The sequence below is a fragment of the Pristiophorus japonicus genome, chromosome 1 (assembly GCF_044704955.1).
Source record: "Pristiophorus japonicus isolate sPriJap1 chromosome 1, sPriJap1.hap1, whole genome shotgun sequence".
Lineage (NCBI taxonomy): Eukaryota > Metazoa > Chordata > Chondrichthyes > Pristiophoridae > Pristiophorus > Pristiophorus japonicus.
In genome coordinates this window covers 129,824,450-129,846,164 of record NC_091977.1, presented here as the reverse complement: position 1 = coordinate 129,846,164, position 21,715 = coordinate 129,824,450, and positions in this window count along the sequence as shown.

Here is a 21,715-nt window from a genome sequence, read left to right as displayed (position 1 = left end):
ATTAGGACTCAATTCCTATCATGGGAAGAGTGAAATGTATAATTTACATTGAAGTTAAAGAAAGGAGGAAAAAAGCTGTCTTTTTTAAACATCTTTCACGTAATTTGGCTATTCTAAAGCACTTCACAGCTGGTGAAATATTTTTGAAATGTATTCACTGTTGTAATGTAGGCAAACGTGATAGTCCATTTGTGCACAGCAAAGTCCCACAAACAACAATGAGATAATTGCTCAGAAAATATGTTTTTTGTGGCATTGGTTGAGGGATAAATGTTGGCGGGACACTTCCATTGCTCTTCTCTTACATCATCTTGGTTTAATGTCTCATCTAAAAAACAGTCGACAGTGCAGCACTCTCTGGAGTGACAGCCTAGATTATGTACTCAAATCTCTGGAATGGGGCGCAAGCTCACAACCTTCTGACTCAGGTGAGAGGGCTATCACTAAGCCAAGCTTGACTCCAAAAGCTAATAAGCTACAAATTATAAAGAACTTCTTTTGCGCAAAGACTGATAAATGTTTGGAATAACTTGCTGGATGTAGAAGTAATGGGAAAAATATCTTAACATTCAAAATACCACTGGATGCTACATTAGGGTTCTGGAAGGCCGAATGCACCACTGCTAATTTTCACTTACAAAGACTTCTAAGATCAAAGATACAGGTGGTTCAATCTACTCCAGTTTCTGTCACAATTCAGCAATCCAGAACCTCCATGGAAACAATGTAAACAACTGAAAACACATCTAATCTGATACAGTTCAGGTTATTTTTGATTCTTCTGAATAATTCCAAGTCACCTCAATTCAGACCAGTTGGAAGTTGGAGTTGGATTTGCTGATTACTCTTCACAGTGCAGTGGCGATCCTGAAGGGGGCGGGGGAAGGGAAATTGGTTTGGATGGTGAGGCATTGATTGGTCTCGCTGGGCCTGAATTTCCTGACATTCTCCACTGTGATCCCACTCAATTTCAGGCAGGATTGCGGAGGATAATTCCCCCCTTATATTGTGATATATTCCTTATGACATCACAAACACACTTCACACACAAGATGGCTCTATGCAGGAATTTGTCATCGTGTGACCTGTCACATGATGCTTTTATTGTATTTACATCAGCAGTTGCATTACCACAATAGTACACTAGGTGGAACAGTAGTCCACTAGGTAGGGCACTTTATTACACTTCTTCCTCCTTAATGATGAAGTAATCATCATATTTAACTTGCATGGTTATACACAACAAAAGATATGGACTTATTTTGCCATATTTACACATCAAACTTAACCACTGGTTTTCTGTTTCGAAAAAGATACCTTCACGCTTGATCAGAACTTTCCAAACTTGGTTTGAAACTGAGCCTGAGGAGAGTTTTACTCCAAGGGCAACCCTTGATCTACATTTGAACTCTCTAGAACTTCAGACTGTTTGTCTGCCTGATTTGGACTGAGACTTAAATTCTGACTTTCTCTTGGACGTGTTTCTAGTACATCTGATGTAGGATTTGCTACTGGTATTCTATGTGTAACAAGACTATCTGACTCATCAGAAATAATCAAATCATTCCAACTTTCATCTCCTTCCGCAACTGTAGGTAAAATATGATCAATGTGAACATACCTAACTTTTCCATGATCAAACATCTTGACCAAATATGTGTGAGAACACATATCTTCACTACTCTTCCTGGTAATCACTTTAACCATTTATGATGATGGTTCTTCACTCTAACCTTCTGATTCGATTTCACACTTCTCTCACTTACTCTACCTCTATCGTGATTCTCTTTCTGCCTTAATTGTTTCTCTTCTACTAATTGTGCCAGGTTTGGCTTTAACAATGAGAACCTGGTTCATGGCTGTTGTTTGAGAAACAACTCTGCTGGTGTTCTACCAGTAGTTGTATGAGGAGTATTATATGTAATTAGAAAATTTGCCAATTTGTGGTCTAATGCTAACTGCCATTTCTTTGGATTTGTATCCAACATTTCTTTCATGAGAGCGCGTTTTACAATTTGTACTATGCGCTCTGCTGCACCATTCAAAGCAGGGTGGTACAGTGGAACCTCGGTATGTTTCACACCATTTCTGCTCATGAAATGTGCAAATTCTTCTGAACAAAATTGCGGTCCATTATCAGTACAATTTCTTCTGGGAGGCCATATGAAGAAAACAATCTTTGCAAATTGTCAAATGTTTTACTTGTTACTTTCCGCTTCGGAAACCCACTTCGAATGGCTATCAATCACAATGACCAGCTGTCCTTCTAGTTCAGCAAAACATATATGTAACCTTTGCCACACCCTGGGAGGCCATTTCCATGGATGTAATGATATTGATGGTGATTTCTTGCTTACCGATTGACTTGTTGTACACTGACTAACGATGTACTCTCTATCTTTATCTAGACCTGACCACCATAAGTAACTGTATGCAAAACCCTTGGTCAAGAACATTCCCAGGTGCTGGTCATGAAGATAAACATAAGAACATAAGAAATAGGAACAGGAGTAGGCCAAACGGCCCCTCGAGCCTGCTCCAGACCATTTAATACAATCATGGCTGATCCGATCATGGACTCAGCTCCACTTCCCTGCCCGCTCCCCATAGCCCCTTACTCCCTTATTGTTTAAGAAACTGTCTATTTCTGTCTTAAATTTATTCAATGTCCCAGCTTCCACAGCTCTCTGAGGCAGCGAATTCCACAGATTCACAATCCTCTGAGAGAAGAAATTTCACCTCATCTCAGTTTTAAATGGGCGGTTCCTTACTCTAAGATTATGCCCTCAAGTTCTAGCCTCCCCTATCAGTGGAAACATCCTCTCTGCATTCACCTTGTCAAGGCCCCTCCTAATTTTATATGTTTCAATAAGATCACTTCTCACTCTTCTGAATTCCAATGAGTAGAAGCCCAACCTATTCAACCTTTCCTCATAAGTCAACCCCCTCATCTCTGGAATCAACCTAATGAATCTTCTCTGAACTACCTCCAAAGCAAGTATATTCTTTCGTAAATATGGAAACCAAAACTGCACGCAATATTCCAGGTGTGGCCTCACCAATACCCTGTATAACTGTAGCAAGACTTCCCTGCTTTTATACTCCATTCCCTTTGCAATAAAGGCCAAGATTCCGTTGGCCTTCCTGATCACTTGCTGTACCTGCATGCTATTCTTTTGTGTTCCATGCACAAGTATCCCCAGGTCCCGCTGTACTGCAGTACTTTACAATCTTTCTCCATTTAAATAATAACTTGCTCTTTGATTTTTTTCTTCAGCTGTGACTGGCAGTTCATCAATGTATGAAAAATAGAACATTTCTTCCCTCTTGGGTGTAACTTGTGATGGAGATGGCAACCTAGACATAGCATCAGCATTACCATGTGACTTAGGTACAACAACAATGGGTGTAGCCCAATTACTTAGATCTACCTTAGAGATAATGCTCTCAGTTTCTAGTCTTTTGAGTTCTTGCTCAACTTTCTCCTTGAGTGTATCTGGTACGGGATGTGGCTTGCAGTAAACTGGCCTAACATCCTTTCATACTCTGACACTTGCCTTAAAACCTTGATTCGGACTGCCTGTTTCTCGGAATACTTTCGGATACTGCTTGATGATATCATCCTTTGATGCAAATCTCATTTCAACCAGAAAAATCTTATTCCAATCCAGCTTCAGTGATCCCAACCAATTTCTACCTATTATACAGGCGTGTCTCTTGCCACTACTAAGAGAGGCAAGCTCTGAAATTGATCCTTGTATTTCACTGGTATGGTGATAAGTCCTACAACTGGGATTTACTCTCCTGAGTAGCCTCGCAGCTCTATCTTTGACTTTTCCAATGGAAAATCACTCAACTTGTTGAGATATAGCGATTCCGGTACCACACTCACAGATGCACCAGTGTCGACTTCCATGGTTATCCTGGTTCCTGCAATGTCGACTTGGATGACGATACTTCATGAATTATTAGGTACCCATGTGCTCCTGATGACATGTATGTCCAGAACCTCCTTGTCCTGTTGCTTCTCTTGAATGCTATGTAGTCTCTGGCAATTTCTACTTATAGCCTTGAAAGTTGTTTTACTCTTCAGTCAACATGCCTTTGCAAGATGCCCCGTATTCTTGCAGAAGAAGCACTCTGCCTTCACATAGGGACAGTTTTGAGCAATGTGTTGTCCCAGGCAGCATGACTTCAATTTACTGTTACCATGACCAGTTGCTGAGGCCTTGGGGCCCAACTGCCTTTTACTTTTAACCTGCAGGAGATTCACCTCAGTTGTCTGATGACTGGAAATGGCGCAAAATCCTCGGAGTATTGGTCAGCCATATCCATCGACACAGCTATCTGACAAGCTAAAGCAAAAGTCAAGTTAGGGGGTTGTCAACAACTTCCTTCTGATTGCTTAATTTTTGGTCCCACAAAAAAAGCGGTCATGCAATGCTCGGTCCTGAAAGTTTCCAAAATGACAGAGAATGGATAGCCATTTTAAAGCTGCAATGTACTCACTGATACTCGCGTCAATGAATTGATCCTGCATTCCAAAACAATAAGTTTCAGCAATTTCCAGGGGCTCAGGACTGTAGTGCTGTTCTAATCTCCATCAGTGGTGTGTCCTTTGGTTTGACAAGAACAAGGTGATTTTTCAGAGTATCATCCACCTGCTTGTCAGGAAAATAGTCCGTTTTCTTTCTAACACCACCCGGTTACGGTTTTCATCATCAGGGACGTCGACGATACTATTTGCAGTGAAAAACATTTCTAGCCGCACCACATATACTCCGAAAGTCTCTCGATCATGATGGAGCTCACCCAAGTGCCCTATTATTCCCATAGGCGCAGCCAGCTGGACTCTTCAGTTCAGCCAAGTGTGCTTGAAATTTAACTTGGATTTTTAGCTATGCTACAAAACAAAGATCCTCTCAAAATCTCTCTGTTGTTTGGCAGAAATATTCAACAACAATTTCAGCAGGAAATCCGATTATCCTATCCTATCCTACATCGTCAATGTGATATATTCCTTATCACATCACAAACACACTTCACACATAGATGGCTCTGCTCAGGAACTAGTCATCATATGACTTGTCACATAATTCTTTTATTGTACTTACTTCAGCCATTGCATTACCACAGTAGTCCACTAGGTGGAGCAGTAGTCCACTAGGTGGAGCTCTATATTACAGATATCCTGCGGCACCCATCAGTTGTGCAAAAGTGACATAGATTAATGACAGATTTAAAATTATTGGCAAAACCACATTTCATAATCCCATTGTCAGTATTTATTAGCCTTCCAACTGAAATTGCAAATTCTACCTACAGATAGAAGTAAAGTTTATATCAAATGTGCATTGGTCTGATTTTGTAGTAAAAGAATGCATTAGGCTGGGTTTAATTAAAATTCCACTAAATGCTCGTCTCACAAAATCTAATAAATTCAAGTAATTGCTAAATCAACTGTGACTTTGACCTGTGCATGCATTTTAACAAACCCCTTCCCTGGCCACACATAATCGTCAATGTACGGTCACGCTCATTTATGGCCACTATGGTAACTAAATAAAGTTAACAAAATTACAAATTTATTTGGGAATGACAATAAATAAGAAATTAAGATTGTAATCATAAAATAATAACTTACATTTCTCTAGCTCTGCTTTAATAGAATGCCTGAAATAACTTTTCAAGGAGGGATGGACACGGGGCAGTATTTCATTGTCTGTGTTCCCACGTGAAGAATGAATGAGATATTGAAGGTCTGCTGCTGCCTATGAAACTGGACCCCAGCATACATAAACCCCTCAGAAGAAGCCAAAAGCAAGCCAGAATAATCCTAATGTTGTTCTAATCCTCCCTGCGTGAACATCATTGAAGATCTCATTGGATCAGTGCTTTCCCCAATTTTGGAACTCTAGGTGGATTCATCTTAGTCATATTAAAAGCTTGCCATAATAAAAAGATCACTGGCCTAGGTAACATACATGAGGGTTATGTTATGCCTTCTTTCAGCATAACTAATACTGTAACTTTCAGATGAGTGCAGCTCCAACACTCAAGAAGCTCAACACCATCCAGGACAAAGCAGCCCGCTTGATTGGCACCCCATCCACCACCTTCACATTCACTGCGTGGCTGCAGTGTGTACCATCTACAGGATGCACTGCAGCAACTCACCAAGGCTTCTTCGGCAGCATCTCCGTAACCAGCGAACTCTACCACTGAGAAGTATAAGGGCAGCAAGTGCATTGGAGCACCATCACCTGCAAGTTCCCATCCAAGTTACACACCATCCTATCTTCGAAATATATCACCTTTCCTTCATTGTTGCTGGGTCAAAATACTGGAACTCCCTCCCTAATAGCACTGTGGGAGTACCTTCACCACAAGGACTGCCACGGTTCAAGAAGGTGGCTCACCACCACCTTCTCAAGGGCAATTAGGGATGGGCAACAAATTCTGGCCTTGCCAGTGATGCCCACATCCCATGAATAAATTTTTAAAAAATGAAGCACTACCTCCAGAATCCTGCAATACATTGCAGATCTTTGGGGAAGCCACTCTGAATCTCTTCCTCCACTCCGAACTCGCCTTCAGCAAACACATTTCTGTGCCACATGATCACCCCCATGACAAAAGGTAACACAGAAAACCTGAGGGAAGCCAGAAAATGAGGTTACCCGTTAACAGGTGTAGAGATGGTAATATATTTGGAGAACTTCAAAACCATCTCTGCAGCAAAATGCACGAAGACCAACTCAAGATTGTGAGTCAAAATATTGTATCTTCTTTAAGTTCCTTTCTCACTGTGACTGGAGTAGGTTAGTTAGAATCTCCTGGGCCTAGTGACTACCTATTTCTCCCACAACTGTCTGTCCAGAGCAAGATATTTGACTCCATTGGAGTATCATCTTGATTTACAGCCAGAGTATCGTGGCTTTACGCACTTGAGCCGCGCTTTCACCGCCCGCTCCTCTCTGCAGCCCACCCGCTCGAAACAATCTTCCTTTGATTGAGCTTGTTAAACCCACACTGCGAGGTTTCTGGCCAATTAACAGGAAGCGAGTCTGATGACATTGTTTTATAAAAACATAGAAACATAGAAAATAGGAGCAGGAGTAGGCCATTCGGCCCTTCGAGCCTGCACCGCCATTCAATAAGATCATGGCTGATGACGCGACATCAGTCATTTTTTTTTAAACGGATGCACTCATTAATGCACACATTAATTTTAGCAGTTATGTTGTCAGTGTACTACAGCATTGCGGTGCTACAAACACTGACAAGCTCGGCACAGAGGTGCGCGGCTACACCCAGGCTCTCCCATCATACCCTCCAGATGCTTATGGAGGGAATCACAGCACACAGGGAGGTCCTCTTCCATTCCAATGGGCAGAAGAGACCTTCCCAGGACACCAATGCAACGTGGTTGCACATTGCACAGAAGGGCATAAGCAGGGTTGCCATCAGGAGGACCTGGCTGCAGTGGCGCAAACCTTTCAATGTTCTCAGTAGATCACAAAACATTACTGCAAAGCCAACTCAACCTTTTCCTGCTGCGCCACTCATCATTTGCAGATGACACTAAAATAGGTTGTGTGGTTGATAATGAAGAAGAAAGCTGCGGATTGCAGGAACATATCAATGCACTGATCAGGTGGGAAGAGCAGCGGCAAATGGAATTCAATCCGGCTAATGTGAGGTAATGCATTTGGGGAAGCAAAGCAAGGGAATACACATTAAATGGTATGGCACTGAAAAGTGTAGTGGAACAAAGGGAGCTTGGAGTGCAGGTCCACAGATCCCTGAAGGTACCAGGCCAGGTAAAAGGTGGTTAAGAAGATATATGGAATATTTGCCTTTATAAGTTGAGGCATGGAATACAAGTGCAAGGAGGTTATGCTTGAACTGTATAAAACATTGGTTAGGCCGCAGCTGGAGTACTGTGTGCAGTTCTGGCCACCACATCAGAGGAAAGATGTGATTGCACTGGAAAGGGTGCAGAGGAGATTTACAAGAATTTTGCCTGGACTGGAGAGTTTTGGCTATGCGGAAAGATTGGAGATGCTGGGTCTGTTTTCTTTGTAACTGAGAAGGCTGAGGGGAGACCTGATTGAAATGTATAAAATTATGAGGGGCTTGGATAGAGTGGATAGGAAGGACCTGTTTCTCTTGACAGAGGGGTCAACAACCAGGGGGCCTAGATTTAAAGTAATTGGGGACAAGTATAGAGGAGATATGAGGGGAAATGTCTTTACCCAGAGGGTGGTGGGGGTCTGGAAATCACTGCCTGAAAGGGTGATAGAAGCAGAAAGCCTCACCACATTTAAAAAATACTTGGATGTGCAAGTGTCGTCTGCATACTGTAATTCAATGACAGAGGATGTGACAGAGGATGTGACAGAGGATGTGAACTGGAGGTTAGGGAGGTTGAACAGTTTCCCGTTTGGAGAGTCACTGAGAACCTGACTTCACTTACCTGGCGTGTTTCCCGAGGGATAGCAAACTCATTAAAAACTTGGTAAAATGATAAGTGCCTTGTTAAAATCCTTTTAAATCCTTTTAAATGGTTTTAAAGTATCTGTTAAGCATCTTAATTGACTGGCCTGCCGCTTGCTGTTGGGTCTGCGTGCGGATCGCAGACCCGGCACTTAAGAAACTGACACGGAGGCGGGTTCAGAGTGGATTTCCGACCCGATGTCAATCAGGGCCATTTTGACAGCGGGCCCACCTCCAAACCCGTACTCGCAGGACTGGTAAGATTCCAGCCTTAATGTTTATATTTGCAAGTCTGTAACAGAGTAGTCTTCTCTGGGTTGTTTCTGAAATGAAAGGCATTTTTATGTGGATAGTTCATTAGCTTGACTCACAATCCCCTACTAGGAGGAGCAGTGGAAAGCCTTTAGTCTGACTGCTATCTTTCAATCTGTCTGGCTTGGGTGGTGTTACCAGGTGGAACACACAAGCTTTCCCACCAAAACAAGGTGCTGAGTCGCTAGGGAAGGTCGATGACTGGGGTGGAGTGGGAGGGGAAAATGAATGAATCTTCATTTACAATGAGAGTCAATATTCTGCACATGCACAATTAGCAAAGTTGTGCCTAAAATCTACCATTATGCATATCGACACAAAGTAGTGCACAATCATGTGATAGTTATGGGGATATTGGAGGTTATATTTGGCCATGAAGCGCCTATTTTTCAGGCACTATGCCACCTCCTAAGGCCCCAAAATGGTGGGCAGGACGCATTTATCCACTTTTGACTGGAAGTGCGCCGCCTGCCATATTAGGTAAGGACAAACAAAAGCCGTTCTTTACCAACGCCTGAAACAAGCGTTTGATATTTTACATCTGCAAATAAGGAGCCCAACGCCTGCTTCAGGTCCATGCTGCAACAATGTTTTTTCCCGAGGCAGTCAGAGATGTTTAGGCTCCTGATCCTGACTCCAAGTCTCTGATCCCAAAGATTCCCCTCCATTCCCAACTCATCTGCCTCCGATCCACAGTTCACCACCCCCCCCTTCCAGTCTCAAATTGCCTGTCCCCAATCCAAAGTTCAGCCACCCGATCCTGATATGCCTGATCCCGAGCCTTAATACCTTCCTACTAAGCTTGAAGGACCTACCTCCCCCAGTGGTGCCATTTTCCTGATGGAGGTCCAAGGTCCAGTAACTGCTGCTCCTTGCACCTCCCCATTTGTATGCAGGGGAATAATGCTGTGCTGGGGGTCTCCCAATGTTGAATTAAATAAAGTTGTTGTAGGTGTATGAGGCTAAGAGCAATGTTTTTTCCTTACAAAAGGTTGGCCTTTCAAAAAAAATCCCATTTTGCCATATTTTTTCTCATGGGAAACTAAATTCAAGTGGTCAAATCAGTTCTTTCACTCAGTATTGTTAGTTTTTATCCTTGTATCTTTTGCTGATGTTTCTTGCTACTCTTGTATGTAATTAATTCTGGATAAATGTCACTGAGAATTCATTTATCTTGTGTAAAGTTCATTCTCTGTAACATTTTCATTTAGATAAGTTCACATACATAAAATGATGGAATATATTTGAGCTCAGTCAGGAAATGCTTGTTGAATCTAATGGTTTTTTCCTGTTCCTAAAATATCGTTATACTTGTATCATTACCTAACGTATTATAGCCTTATTCAAAATTATTACTCCATTAAGAAATAGATATAGGAACTGCTATAAGGTAATAAATGGCCTATGACCTTATTATTCATTAGCATGCAGGAAATGATTCTTATCAAATAAACTTGGCACCTCAAATATACTTAGCTACTGTACTGCATAATTTCGTGGGGGACTTTAATATAATGTTACGGTAGCAATTTGATGATGTGAGTATGAAGCAATGGGCCCAAGTTTCGGGCTGCGCCGTTTTTTGCGCAACAAAGTGCGCCTAAAGAAAACTTCCAGATTCTCCGGCTCCCTGCTGGTCCTCTGGCCCTCAGCGTGGTGCAGCACGAGCTGTGGGGGGGCGGAGCTAGGTCCCTGTGCTGAAAACAGTGCCACGACCTCTGCACATGCGCGCTGCAATGGGCGCGCATGTGCAGTAGCTCCAGGCACCCAAAACTGTGTGGGAGAGGCCCGAGGCACGCAGCCCCTAGCCCTGTCCGAATGGCCTCACTGGGGCTGCGTGCATAAGGCTCCTCCCACGCCCAGCTCCTGCTTCCTCCCGACCCGACTCGACTCCCGCTCTCCCCCCGCTCCCGGACCGGACTGGACTGGACCCCGACACCGACTCGACTCCCGCTTCCCCCCCTCCCCCGCCCCCGGACCCGCCCCGACCCGACCCCCCGAACTGGACCCGACCCCCCCCCCCCCCACCACGTCTTGAGCCCGGCCGCCGGGCCCAGCCCATTCAACCTCCTTCCCCCCCCCTTCTCCTTCCCCCCCCTTCTCCTTCCCCCCCTCTCCTTTCCTCCCCTCTCCTTTCCCTTTCCCCTCCTCCCCCCTTCCCCCCCTTCTCCTTCCCCCTTCTCCTTTCCCCTTCCCCTTCTCCCCCCATGCCCCTTCTCCTCCTCCCCCCCTTCTCCACCCCCTCTCCCCTTCTTCCCCCTACCCTTCCCCCCTCCCCATCCCTCCCCTTCCCTCCCCTCCCCCTCTGCCTCCCTCCCTCCCCTCCCACTGCCCCCCCTTTCCCTCTACCCCATCCTCCCCCTCCCCTCACTGTCAGAAACACAGACACTGACAGACAGAGAGTGAGAGACATACACACACAGACAGACAGAGAGATAGAGACACTGACAGAGACACACTGTGGGTGGGTTGGGGGGGGGGGCATCCCAGCACACTGTTGGAGGGCTCCGGTGCTGCAGTCGGTAAGCAGAAAATGTTTTATTTATTGATTTGTTTTTTAAATTATTGCTTATTAAATTTTTTTGATTGATTTATTGGTTGATTTATTGACGTTTTTATCATTTATTATTGATGATGGCTCTTTATTTGTAAAACTGAAGTGTTTAATGTTTGTAAACTTCCCTTTAAATGCCCCCCCCCCATTCCCTACGCCTGATTTGTAACCTACGCCTGATTTTCTAAAGTGTAGACAAGGTTTTTTCGAGCGTACAAAAATCTTCACTTACTCCATTCTAAGTTAATATGGAGTAAGTTTTCACTGCCGAAATTTTGAAAACAGGCGTAAGTGGCCGGACACGCCCCCTTTTGAAAAAAAATTCTGTTCCAAAGTGAAACTGTTCTAACTGACTAGAACTGGAGCAAACTAAATGCCGAGAATTTGAATTTCTAAGATACTCCGTTCTACACCAGTTGCTCCAAAAAATCAGGAGCAACTGAGGCCGAAACTTGGGCCCAATATGTTGTAAATTGGTTTGAGGATGATGGCGAGAGTGATGAATAAATTATTGCATCACAGCAATTAAGACACAGAGGCTGAAATTTCTTGGCCATTTTGGTAGATCCCTGAGATAACTTTGGAGAGAGTCTGTCAGAGAGTCAGCCTCCATCTTTGCCAGAACACCTTAAGCTGGGTCCCAATTGCAGTCTCTATCCACCCTGACTGGAACATTTGACATAAGGATGGGCAGAAGGTAGGGGAACTCTCTGGGCTAGATTTTCAGTTGGATTGCACCTCTGTTTGCTCCCTGGAGGGGTGGTAAAGAGTGTCGAAATGCTTACCGCCAGGACGGCCAGCTTCCAATGCCCCACCAGGAAATTTGGTGCTGGTTTTGCGTCAGCGCAAAACGCTACTGCCTCGTTCTGTAGTTTCATTCAGATCATGACGTCAGTCATCATGCAACGTCTCCGCGAGCGCCCCGGTCACTAAATTAGGTGGTAACGCCGCATTCAATATCCGCCCCAAGTCACGTCTGAAAAACCAAGCGGTCCCATGGTCAAATAGACGCAATTTGCAGCATATTTAAAATGAGGGAAGAGGATTCTAAATTGCTGCATCTGCCACATCACAAAGGCTCTCGACGCCCGCAGAATGGACTTCATAACATTCCCAATAAGCAGGGAGAGCCAGAATGTACAGGCAGGATTGCAGGCTTCCCGAGGGTTCAAGAAGCCATTGACTGCAAACACGTGGCCTTGCGAGCACCAATCCACAACGCAGAGGCATTCAGAAACCGAAAGGGCTACTGCTCAAACGTGCAGCTGATGTGCAACCTTGCAATGAATGCCCGTTATCCAGGGAGCGCCCATGATGCTTTCATCCTGTGTGAGGTCACAGTGTCAAGATTGTTTTGGCCACCACAGGAAGGGCGCGGTCTGCTGCTCTGGGACAAATGATATGGCCTAGTCACCTGGCCAATGATCCCCTCCGCAACCCCACCACAGAGTCGGAGCAGTAGTGGGGAAAATGTTGGAATCAATTATTAAGGATGAAATAGCAGCGCTTTTGGAAAGCAGTGTCAGGATCGGTCCAAGTCAGCATGGATTTGTGAAAGGGAAATGATGCTTGACAAACCTTCTAGAATTATTTGAGGATGTAACTAGTAGAGTGGACAAGGGAGAACCAGTGGATGTGGTGTATTTGGTCTTTCAAAAGGCTTATGACAAGGTCCCACACAATAGATTGGTGTGCAAAATCAAAGCACATGGTATCGGGGGTAATATACTGACATGGATAGAGAACGGGTTGGCAGACAGGAAGCAGAGAGTCGGGATAAATGGGTCCTTTTCAGAATGGCAGGCAGTGACTAGTGGAGTGCCGCAGGGCAGAGTGCTGGGACCCCAGCTGTTTACAATATACGTCAATGATTTAGATGAAGGAATTGAGTATAATATCTCAAAATTTGCAGATGACACTAAACTGGGTGGCAGTGTGAGCTGTGAGGGGGGGGCGCTAAGAGGCTGCAGGGTGACTTGGACAGGTTAGATGAGTGGGCAAATGCATGGCAGATGCAGTATAATGTGGATAAATGTGAGGTTATCCACTTTGGGGGCAAAAAAACGAAGACAGAATATTATCTGAATGGCGGCAGATTAGAAAAAGGGGAGGTGCAACAAGACCTGGGTGTCATGGTTCATCAGTCGTTGAAAGTTGACATACAGGTACAGCAGGTGGTGAAGAAGGCAAATGGTATATTGGCCTTCATAGCTAGGGGATTTGATTATAAGAGCATGGAGGTCTTACTGCAGTTGTACAGGGCCTTGGTGAGGCCTCACCTGGAGTATTGTGTTCAGTTTTGGTCTCCTATTCTGAGGAAGGACGTTTTTGCTATTGAGGGAGTACAGCGAAGGTTCACCAGACTGATTCCCGGGATGGCTGGACTGACATATGAGGAGAAACTGGATCAACTGGGCCTTTATATATTGGAGTTTAGAAGGATGAGAGGGGATCTCATAGAAACATATAAGATTCTGACGGAACGGGACAGGTTAGATGCGGGTAGAATGTTCCCGATGTTGGGGAAGTCCAGAACCAGGGGACATAGTCTTAGGATAAGGTGTAGGCCATTTAGTACTGAGATGTAGAGAAACGTCTTCACTCAGAGAGTTGTTAACCTGTGGAATTCCCTGACGTAGAGAGTTGTTGATGTCAGTTCATTGGATATATTCAAGAGGGAGTTAGATATGGCCCTTACGGCTAAGGGGATCAAGGGGTATGGAGAAAAAGCAGGAAAGGGGTACTGACGGAATGATCAGCCATGATTTTATTGAATGGTGGTGCAGGCTCGAAGGGCCGAATGGCCTACTCCTGCACCTATTTTCTATGTTTCTATGTTTCTATGCATCGCTATACTGAGAGCCATGCGGCTACCCGCAACATCATCAAACAGACGATAGGAGTGTTCAAGCAGCGTTTCTGATGCCTGAACCGCTTTGGAGGCAGCCTTCAATACTCCCCTCAACAAGTGTCGGAATTGATTGTGTGTTGCATGCTACACAACTTGACCATCATAAGGGGCCAGGCATTGTCAGTGGGGATTGCACCCCCACCTCAGCAGGAGGGGCACAAGGAACGGGAGGCTGGCGAGGAGGCCCTGATTCGCCATCCACACCAGGTGGAGCACCATCCACGGAGGAGGCAGCGTCACAATGCTACCGGACCAAGAGTCGCACATCAGTGGCTCATAATGGAATGGTTGTCTTGAATGGAGCAAACAGAGGGATGCAGTTAATACTGACTGTGCTATGTTCCACGATAATCGCACATCACCGTTAAACTCTACAATGATACACAAGACGCCAATGCAAAACGGTCAAAGTAACCTTTTACTAACGGCACCAACATCATCGCCTCAACCAACAGAACCAAACTCCCCCCAGCAAGCATCAAAACAAAACCCGACGTCCCGTTCAAACACCATCAAGTCCAATGAAGTGCAACAATGTAACTACATATTTACAGATATTATTTACATTGGGATTACATCTGTCCATGGTGAGCAAAATCATCACTCAGAATTTGCCCGACATTTCCCAGCCCTCACCTTTACCGCCCCCCACCCCCACGCCTAGTTCTCCTCCTCAATGTGGCCTCATTGCCTACAACAAGGCTGCTTGAGGGCTGCTGTGTGTGTGGGGCAGACAGTCCAGATGGCCTACCAGAATGCCCTGGACCAGCTCTGGAAGGCCTGGCTGCGGACTCTACCATCTCAGCAGCGGTGGCAGTATTCTGCGATGGCTCGTGTGTAGACCACGATGTGTGAGCGCACATTGCTGGCCTACTTTGGCACCATCAGTTTCCTGTCGGACTGTGGGGAACACAGAGCGGATGGTAGGAGTTAGTGATGCATACCATTACACTGAGAGTGACTCAGAGCACACTGAGCCTGAAACACAGCAGTCTGCGAGTTCATTCCAGCAATCACTGACAGCATCACATAACAAAATTCTTGTGTGGCTTGGGCCTGTGATGCAATTGTTGCTGCCATGTCAACCATGGCACGCGCCATCCCCTCTGGGACTCTACTATTGCTCGTTGAGCCCACCTCCCCTGTGAGCGGGCAAGGATGGGCTCGTTGGACTCCTGAGAGACATGGGCAATGCTTGAGGTGGCCTCCACCACACTCACAGCAAGTGCATTGATGCTCTGCAGGAACTTACCCAATGACCCCCTGAGGTCCCAGTGCATTTGCGTGGTTTCCCTGGACAGATCCACCAAGTCCAGGTCCATGTCTGCCTGTCTCTCAGCTGGACTCCTGGGTCGACTTATCCTCTGGGGAGCTGACCTCCAAGCTTCCCCTCCCGCTGGGCGTTGCTGTAAGCCACTGGAGCCAGGAGCATCAGGCTCCTCAAACCCTTCAAAATCAGGCTCATCCACCGATGTAGTCTCTCCACTCGGTGAGACTGATGGTGTCTCCTGCTCAGTGAGCACGCTCTTGTCCCCTCCTTCATCATCTCCCCCGTCGGCCAATGTTGATGGTTCAGGGGCAGGCTGCTGCACTGTGGCTGATTATCTCTAAGCACAAAGCAACAGATATGTGGTTAGCAGCAGGGTAGGGGACAACGATTTGAGGAAGGTGACATTGGACATCGAATGTAAAGGGGCTAGGCTATTTGATATCAGTGGTCTAGGAAGTCATATAAATCGCTAATGCCATTCACATACCGTCACTACCCGTAGGGGGCTCTGCCTCTCGGCCGGCCACCGCGTGAACTGGGGTGCCCATGAGGGCCAACACTGATTAAACATAAGTACATAAGAAATAGGAACATGAGTAGGCCATACAGCCCGTCGAGCCTGCTCCGTCATTCAATAAGATGATGGCTGATCTGATCATGGACTCAGCTCCACTTCCCCGCCCGTTCCCCATAACCCCTTATCCCCTTATCGTTTAAGAAACTGTCTATTTCTGTCTTAAATTTATTCAATGTCCCAGCTTCCACAGCTCTCTGAGGCAGCGAATTCCACAGATTTACAACCCTCTGAGAGAAGAAATTTCTCCTTATCTCTGTTTTAAATGGGTGGCCCCTTATTCTAAGATCATGCCCTCTAGTTCTAGTCTCCCCATCAGTGGAAACATCCTCTCTGCATCCACCTTGTCAAGCCCCCTCATAATTTTATACGTTTCGATAAGATCACCTCTCATTCTTCTGAACTCCAATGAGTAGAGACCCAACCTACTCAACCTTTCCTCATAAGGCAAACCCCTCATCCCCGGAATCAACCTTGATAACCTGCTCTGAACTGCTTCCAAAGCAAGTATATCCTTTCGTAAATATGGAAACCAAAACTGCACACAGTATTCCAGGTGTGGCCTCACTAATACCCTGTATAGCTGCAGCAAGATTTCCGTGCTTTTATACTCCATCCCCTTTGCAATAAAGGCCAAGACACCATTGGCCTTCCTGATCACTTGCTGTACCTGCATACTATCCTTTTGTGTTTCATGCACAGGTCCCGCTGTACTGCGGCACTTTGCAATCTTTGTCCGTTTAAATAATAACTTGCTCTTTGATTTTTTCTGCCAAAGTGCATGACCTCACACTTTCCAACATTATACTCCATCTGCCAATTTTTTGCCCACTCACTTAGCCTGCCTATGTCCTTTTGCAGATTTTTTATGTCCTCCTCACACATTTCTTTTCCTCCCATCTTTGTATCTTCAGCAAACTTGGCTACGTTACACTCGGTCCCTTCTTCCAAATCATTGCTCCACCTCAGAGATGTCCCGAACATCAGGTTCTTCACCTCCGATATGCAGCTGCTCCTGGCAATTGTGTGCCAATTTCGCCTACAATAAGAACAATAAGGTGTGAGTGGGTGTGCAGCTCATTGTGTCACACATGTGCCTTCCATAGTAGAGTAGCTGCTACTGTCTGGAAGCGTAAAGATGTGCATTATAATCTGCATGGCTGCACACTGAGCAGCTGGGAATGGTGGGAGGAGATGAGGGCCAGCTAGGATTGCACCTCAGGGTGACATTTTCCAAATGCATATCAAGAGTCAAATGGCAGTACGTTGAGGGGTGAGAATGAATGGGGGACAAGAGGGTCCATGCTGCCTGAATGCACAGGACATGGCTGGTGAAGTGAGCCTGCAGCTTTCAGGTGACTTCTCTAACCCACACCATGGCCTGCAACACATAGAGAAGGGGCAGCTTACTCAAAGACTACCTTGTGTGAGACCGTGATCTTGCAACCATGGCAGGGGTGCATAAATATAAAGGGTACTCACCCTGATGACCCTCGTGAGGTCGTTAAACTTCTTGCGACATTGGAGTACAGTTCGAGGCACCGTTTCTGTCGCTGACACCTCCTGTGCAATCTCCCTCCAAATCCTCCGAAATACTCCTGGCACGGGCCTCCTTCCTCCAGGAAGATCCAAGGCAGACCACCTCCTCACTATGGCCTGTATAAGTGCCTCAGCGGCCGTGGCTGAGTGGTGGCATACTCTTAATTTTCCCGCTCAGCTCAAAGTGCACAGGTGGAACTGCATATGCGCAAACTTATAGTGGGCTCAGCAACTATAGCACGCCTCTGCGCATGCGCAAATAACATTGTTTTTTTTTGCGTAGCAGTTTTCGGTTGGGGTGGCTGGGCTCAGGTGTGTAATGCCTTATTTAATGCCCCCGATCATTGCAGCTGAATTTTGTCTTTCGGACGGAGGCGCAAACTTTTATAGGGTGCAAAATTTCCTCCAACCGAAAATCCAACCACCTGTGTGGGGAGTTCCCATTTCACAATTTCACAGGGATCCAACATAGGGTTGGAGGCTGGAATGCTGAGGGAGAAGAGGCATACTGGCCTCCTGATGGACAGGTGCGTTCCAGGCTAAGGATGCAGCCTGGACCTCAAAAATCATCTGGGGACATTTCTTTTATTTTTCTGTAACTGCAACCCCTTATAAAGGAGGCTGGTCAAATACCAACAGTTTTACGCCATTGCCAAACTGAACGTTCCGCCCAGCATTTCTAAAGGAAGTCCAGACATCCCAACCCACCAGCCAAGCAGAAAGGGCAGAGTTCCCAATAGCTTGGAGCAGGCAAGCACCTGTAATGTGCCTGTAATCATAGAATCAAAGAAATTTACAGCACGGAAGGAGATCATTTCGGGCCACCATGTCCGTGCCGGCCGACAAAGAGCTATCCAGCCTAATCCCACTTTCCAGCTCCTGGTCTGTAGTCTTGCAATTATGGCACTTCATGTGCACATCCAAGTACTTTTTCAATGCGGTAAGGGTTTCTGCCTCTACCACCCTTTCAGACAATGAGTTCTACAACACCATCACCCTCTGGGTGAAAAACTTTCCGCTCAAATCCCCTGTAAACTTCCTACCAATAAATTTAAATCTATGCCCCCTGGTTGTTAACCCATCTGCTAAGGAAAATAGATCCTTCCTATCCACTCTATCTAGGCCCCTCATAATTGTATCCACATTAATCAAGTCTCTCCTCTGCCTCCTCTGTTTCAAAGAAAACAAATCCAGCCTATCCAAACTTTCCTCATAGCTACAATTCTCCAGTTCAGACAATATCATTGTAAATCTCCACTGTATCCTCTCTAGTGCAATCACATCTTTCCTCTGATGACCAGAACTGCACACAGTACTCTAGCTATGGCCTAAATAGTGTCTTATACAGTTCAAGCATAACCTCCCTGCTCTTGTATTGACAAATCATGCTTGACAAACCTTCTAGAATTATTTGAGGATGTAACTGGTAGAGTGGACAAAGGAGAACCAGTAGATGTGGTGTATTTGGACTCTCAGAAGGCTTTTGACAAGGCCCCACACAAGAGATTGGTGTGCAAAATTAAAGCACATGGTATTGGGGGTAATGTACTGACATGGATAGAGAACTGGTTATCAGACAGGAAGCAGAGAGTCGGGATAAATGGGTCCTTTTCAGAATGGCAGGCAGTAACTAGTGGGGTGCCACAGGGCTCAATGCTGGGACTCCAGCTATTTACAATATACATTAATGATTTAGATGAAGGAATTGAGTGTAATATCTCCAAGTTTGCAGATGACACTAAGCTGGGTGGCAGTGTGAGCTGTGAGGAGGACGCAAAGAGGCTGCAGGGTGATTTGGACAGGTTAGGTGAGTGGGCAAATGCATAGCAGATGCAGTATAATGTGGATAAATGTGAGGTTATCCACTTTGGTGGCAAAAACACGAAGGCAGAATATTATCTGAATGGCGGAAGATTAGGAAAAGGGGAGGTGCAACGAGACGTGGGTGTCATAGTACATCAGTCATTGAAGGTTGGCATGCAGGTACAGCAGGCGGTGAAGAAGGCAAATAGTTTGCTGGCCTTCATAGCTAGGGGACTTGAGTATAGGAGCAGGGAGGTCTTACTGCAGTTGTACAGGGCCTTAGTGAGGCCTCACCTGGAATATTGTGTTCAGTTTTGGTCTCCTAATCTGAGAAAGGACGTTCTTGCTATTGAGGGAGTGCAGCGAAGGTTCACCAGACTGATTCCAGGGATGGCAGGACTGACATATGAGGAGAGACTGAATCGACTCGGCCTGTATTCACTGGAGTTTAGAAGGATGAGAGAGGATCTCATAGAAACATATAAAATTCTGAAGGGACTGGATAGGTTCGATGCAGGAAGAATGCTCCCGACGTTGGGGAAGTCCAGAACCAGGGGACATAGTCTAAGGATAAGGGGTGAGCCATTTAGGACTGAGAGGAGGAGAAACTTCTTCACTCAGAGAATTGTTAATCTGTGGAATTCCCTACCGCAGAGAATTGTTGATGCTAGTTCATTGGATATATTCAAGAGGGAGTTAGATATGGCCCTTACGGCTAAAGTGATCAAGGGGTATGGAGAGAAAGCAGGAAAGGGGTACTGAGGTGAACGATCGGCCATGATCTTATTGAATGGTGGTGCAGGCTCGAAGAGCCGAATGGCCTACTCCTGTACCTACTTTCTATGTTTCTATGTTTCTATTCTATGCCTTGGCTAATAAAGGCAACCATTCCGTATGCCTTCTTAACCACCTTATCTACCTGGCCTGCTACCATCAGGGATCTGTGGACATGCACTCCAAGGTCCCTTTATTCCTCTACACTTCTCAGTGTCCTGCCATTTAATGTGTATTCCCTTGCCTTGCTAGCCACCCCCAAATTAATTAACTCACACTTCTCCAGATTGAATTCAATTTGTCACTGTTTTGCTCACCTGCCCAGTTAATTGATATCTTCCTGCAGTCTTGAGCTATCTTCTTCATTATCAACCACACAGCCAATTTTTGAATCATCTGCATACTTTTTCATCATACTCCTACATTCAAGTCTAAATCATTGATATATACCACAAAAAGCAAGGGACCTAATACTGAGCTCCACGGAACCACACTGGAAACAGCCTTCCAGTCACAAAAACATCCTTTGCTTTCTGCCTCTGAACCAATTTTAGATCCAACTTGCCACTTTGCCATGGATCTCATGGGCTCTTACTTTTGTGACCAGTCTGCCATGTGGGACCTTATCAAAAGCCTTGCTAAAATCCATACACGCTATATCATACGCACAACCCTCATCGACCCTCCGTGTTAATTCCTCAAAAAAGTCAATCATGTTAGTCAGACATAACCTTCCCTTAACAAATCCATGCTGACTGTCCTTGATTAATCTGTGTCTTTCTAAATGAAGACTTATCCTGTCCCTCAAAATTTTCTCCAATAATTTTCCCACCACCGAGATCAGGCTGACTGGCCTGTAATTACTCGGTGTATCCCTTTCTCCCTTTTTAAACAAAGGTACAATATTAGCTGTCTTCCAGTCCTCCAGCCTCAGACCTGTAGCCAGAAATTGGAAAATCATGATCAGAGCCTCTGCTATTTCCGCTTTTGCTTCTCTTAACTGCCTGGGATACATTTCATCCGGGCCTGGGGGTTTATCCACTTTCAAAGCTGCTAAACCCCTTAATACTTCCTCTCTCACTATGTTTATTTCATCTAATATTTCACAATCCTCCTCCCTGATTGCAATGTCTGCATCGCCCATCTCTTTTGTGAAAACAGACACAAAGTTTTCATTGAGAACCATACCCACGTCTTCTGTCTCCACACACAGATTACCTTTATCTCTCTAATAGGCCCTACTCTTTCTTTAGTTATCATCTTGCTCTTTGGGTTTTCATTGACTTTACTTGTCAAAATGTTTTCCTGCTCTTTTGTTGCTTTCCTAATTTCCTTTATAATTTCACCCCTGCACTTCCTATACTCCTCTTGGCTTTAGAAACATAGAATCATAGAAAATAGGTGCAGGAGCAGGCCATTCAGCCCTGCACCACCATTCAATATGATCATGGCTGATCATGCAACTTCAGTACCTCACTT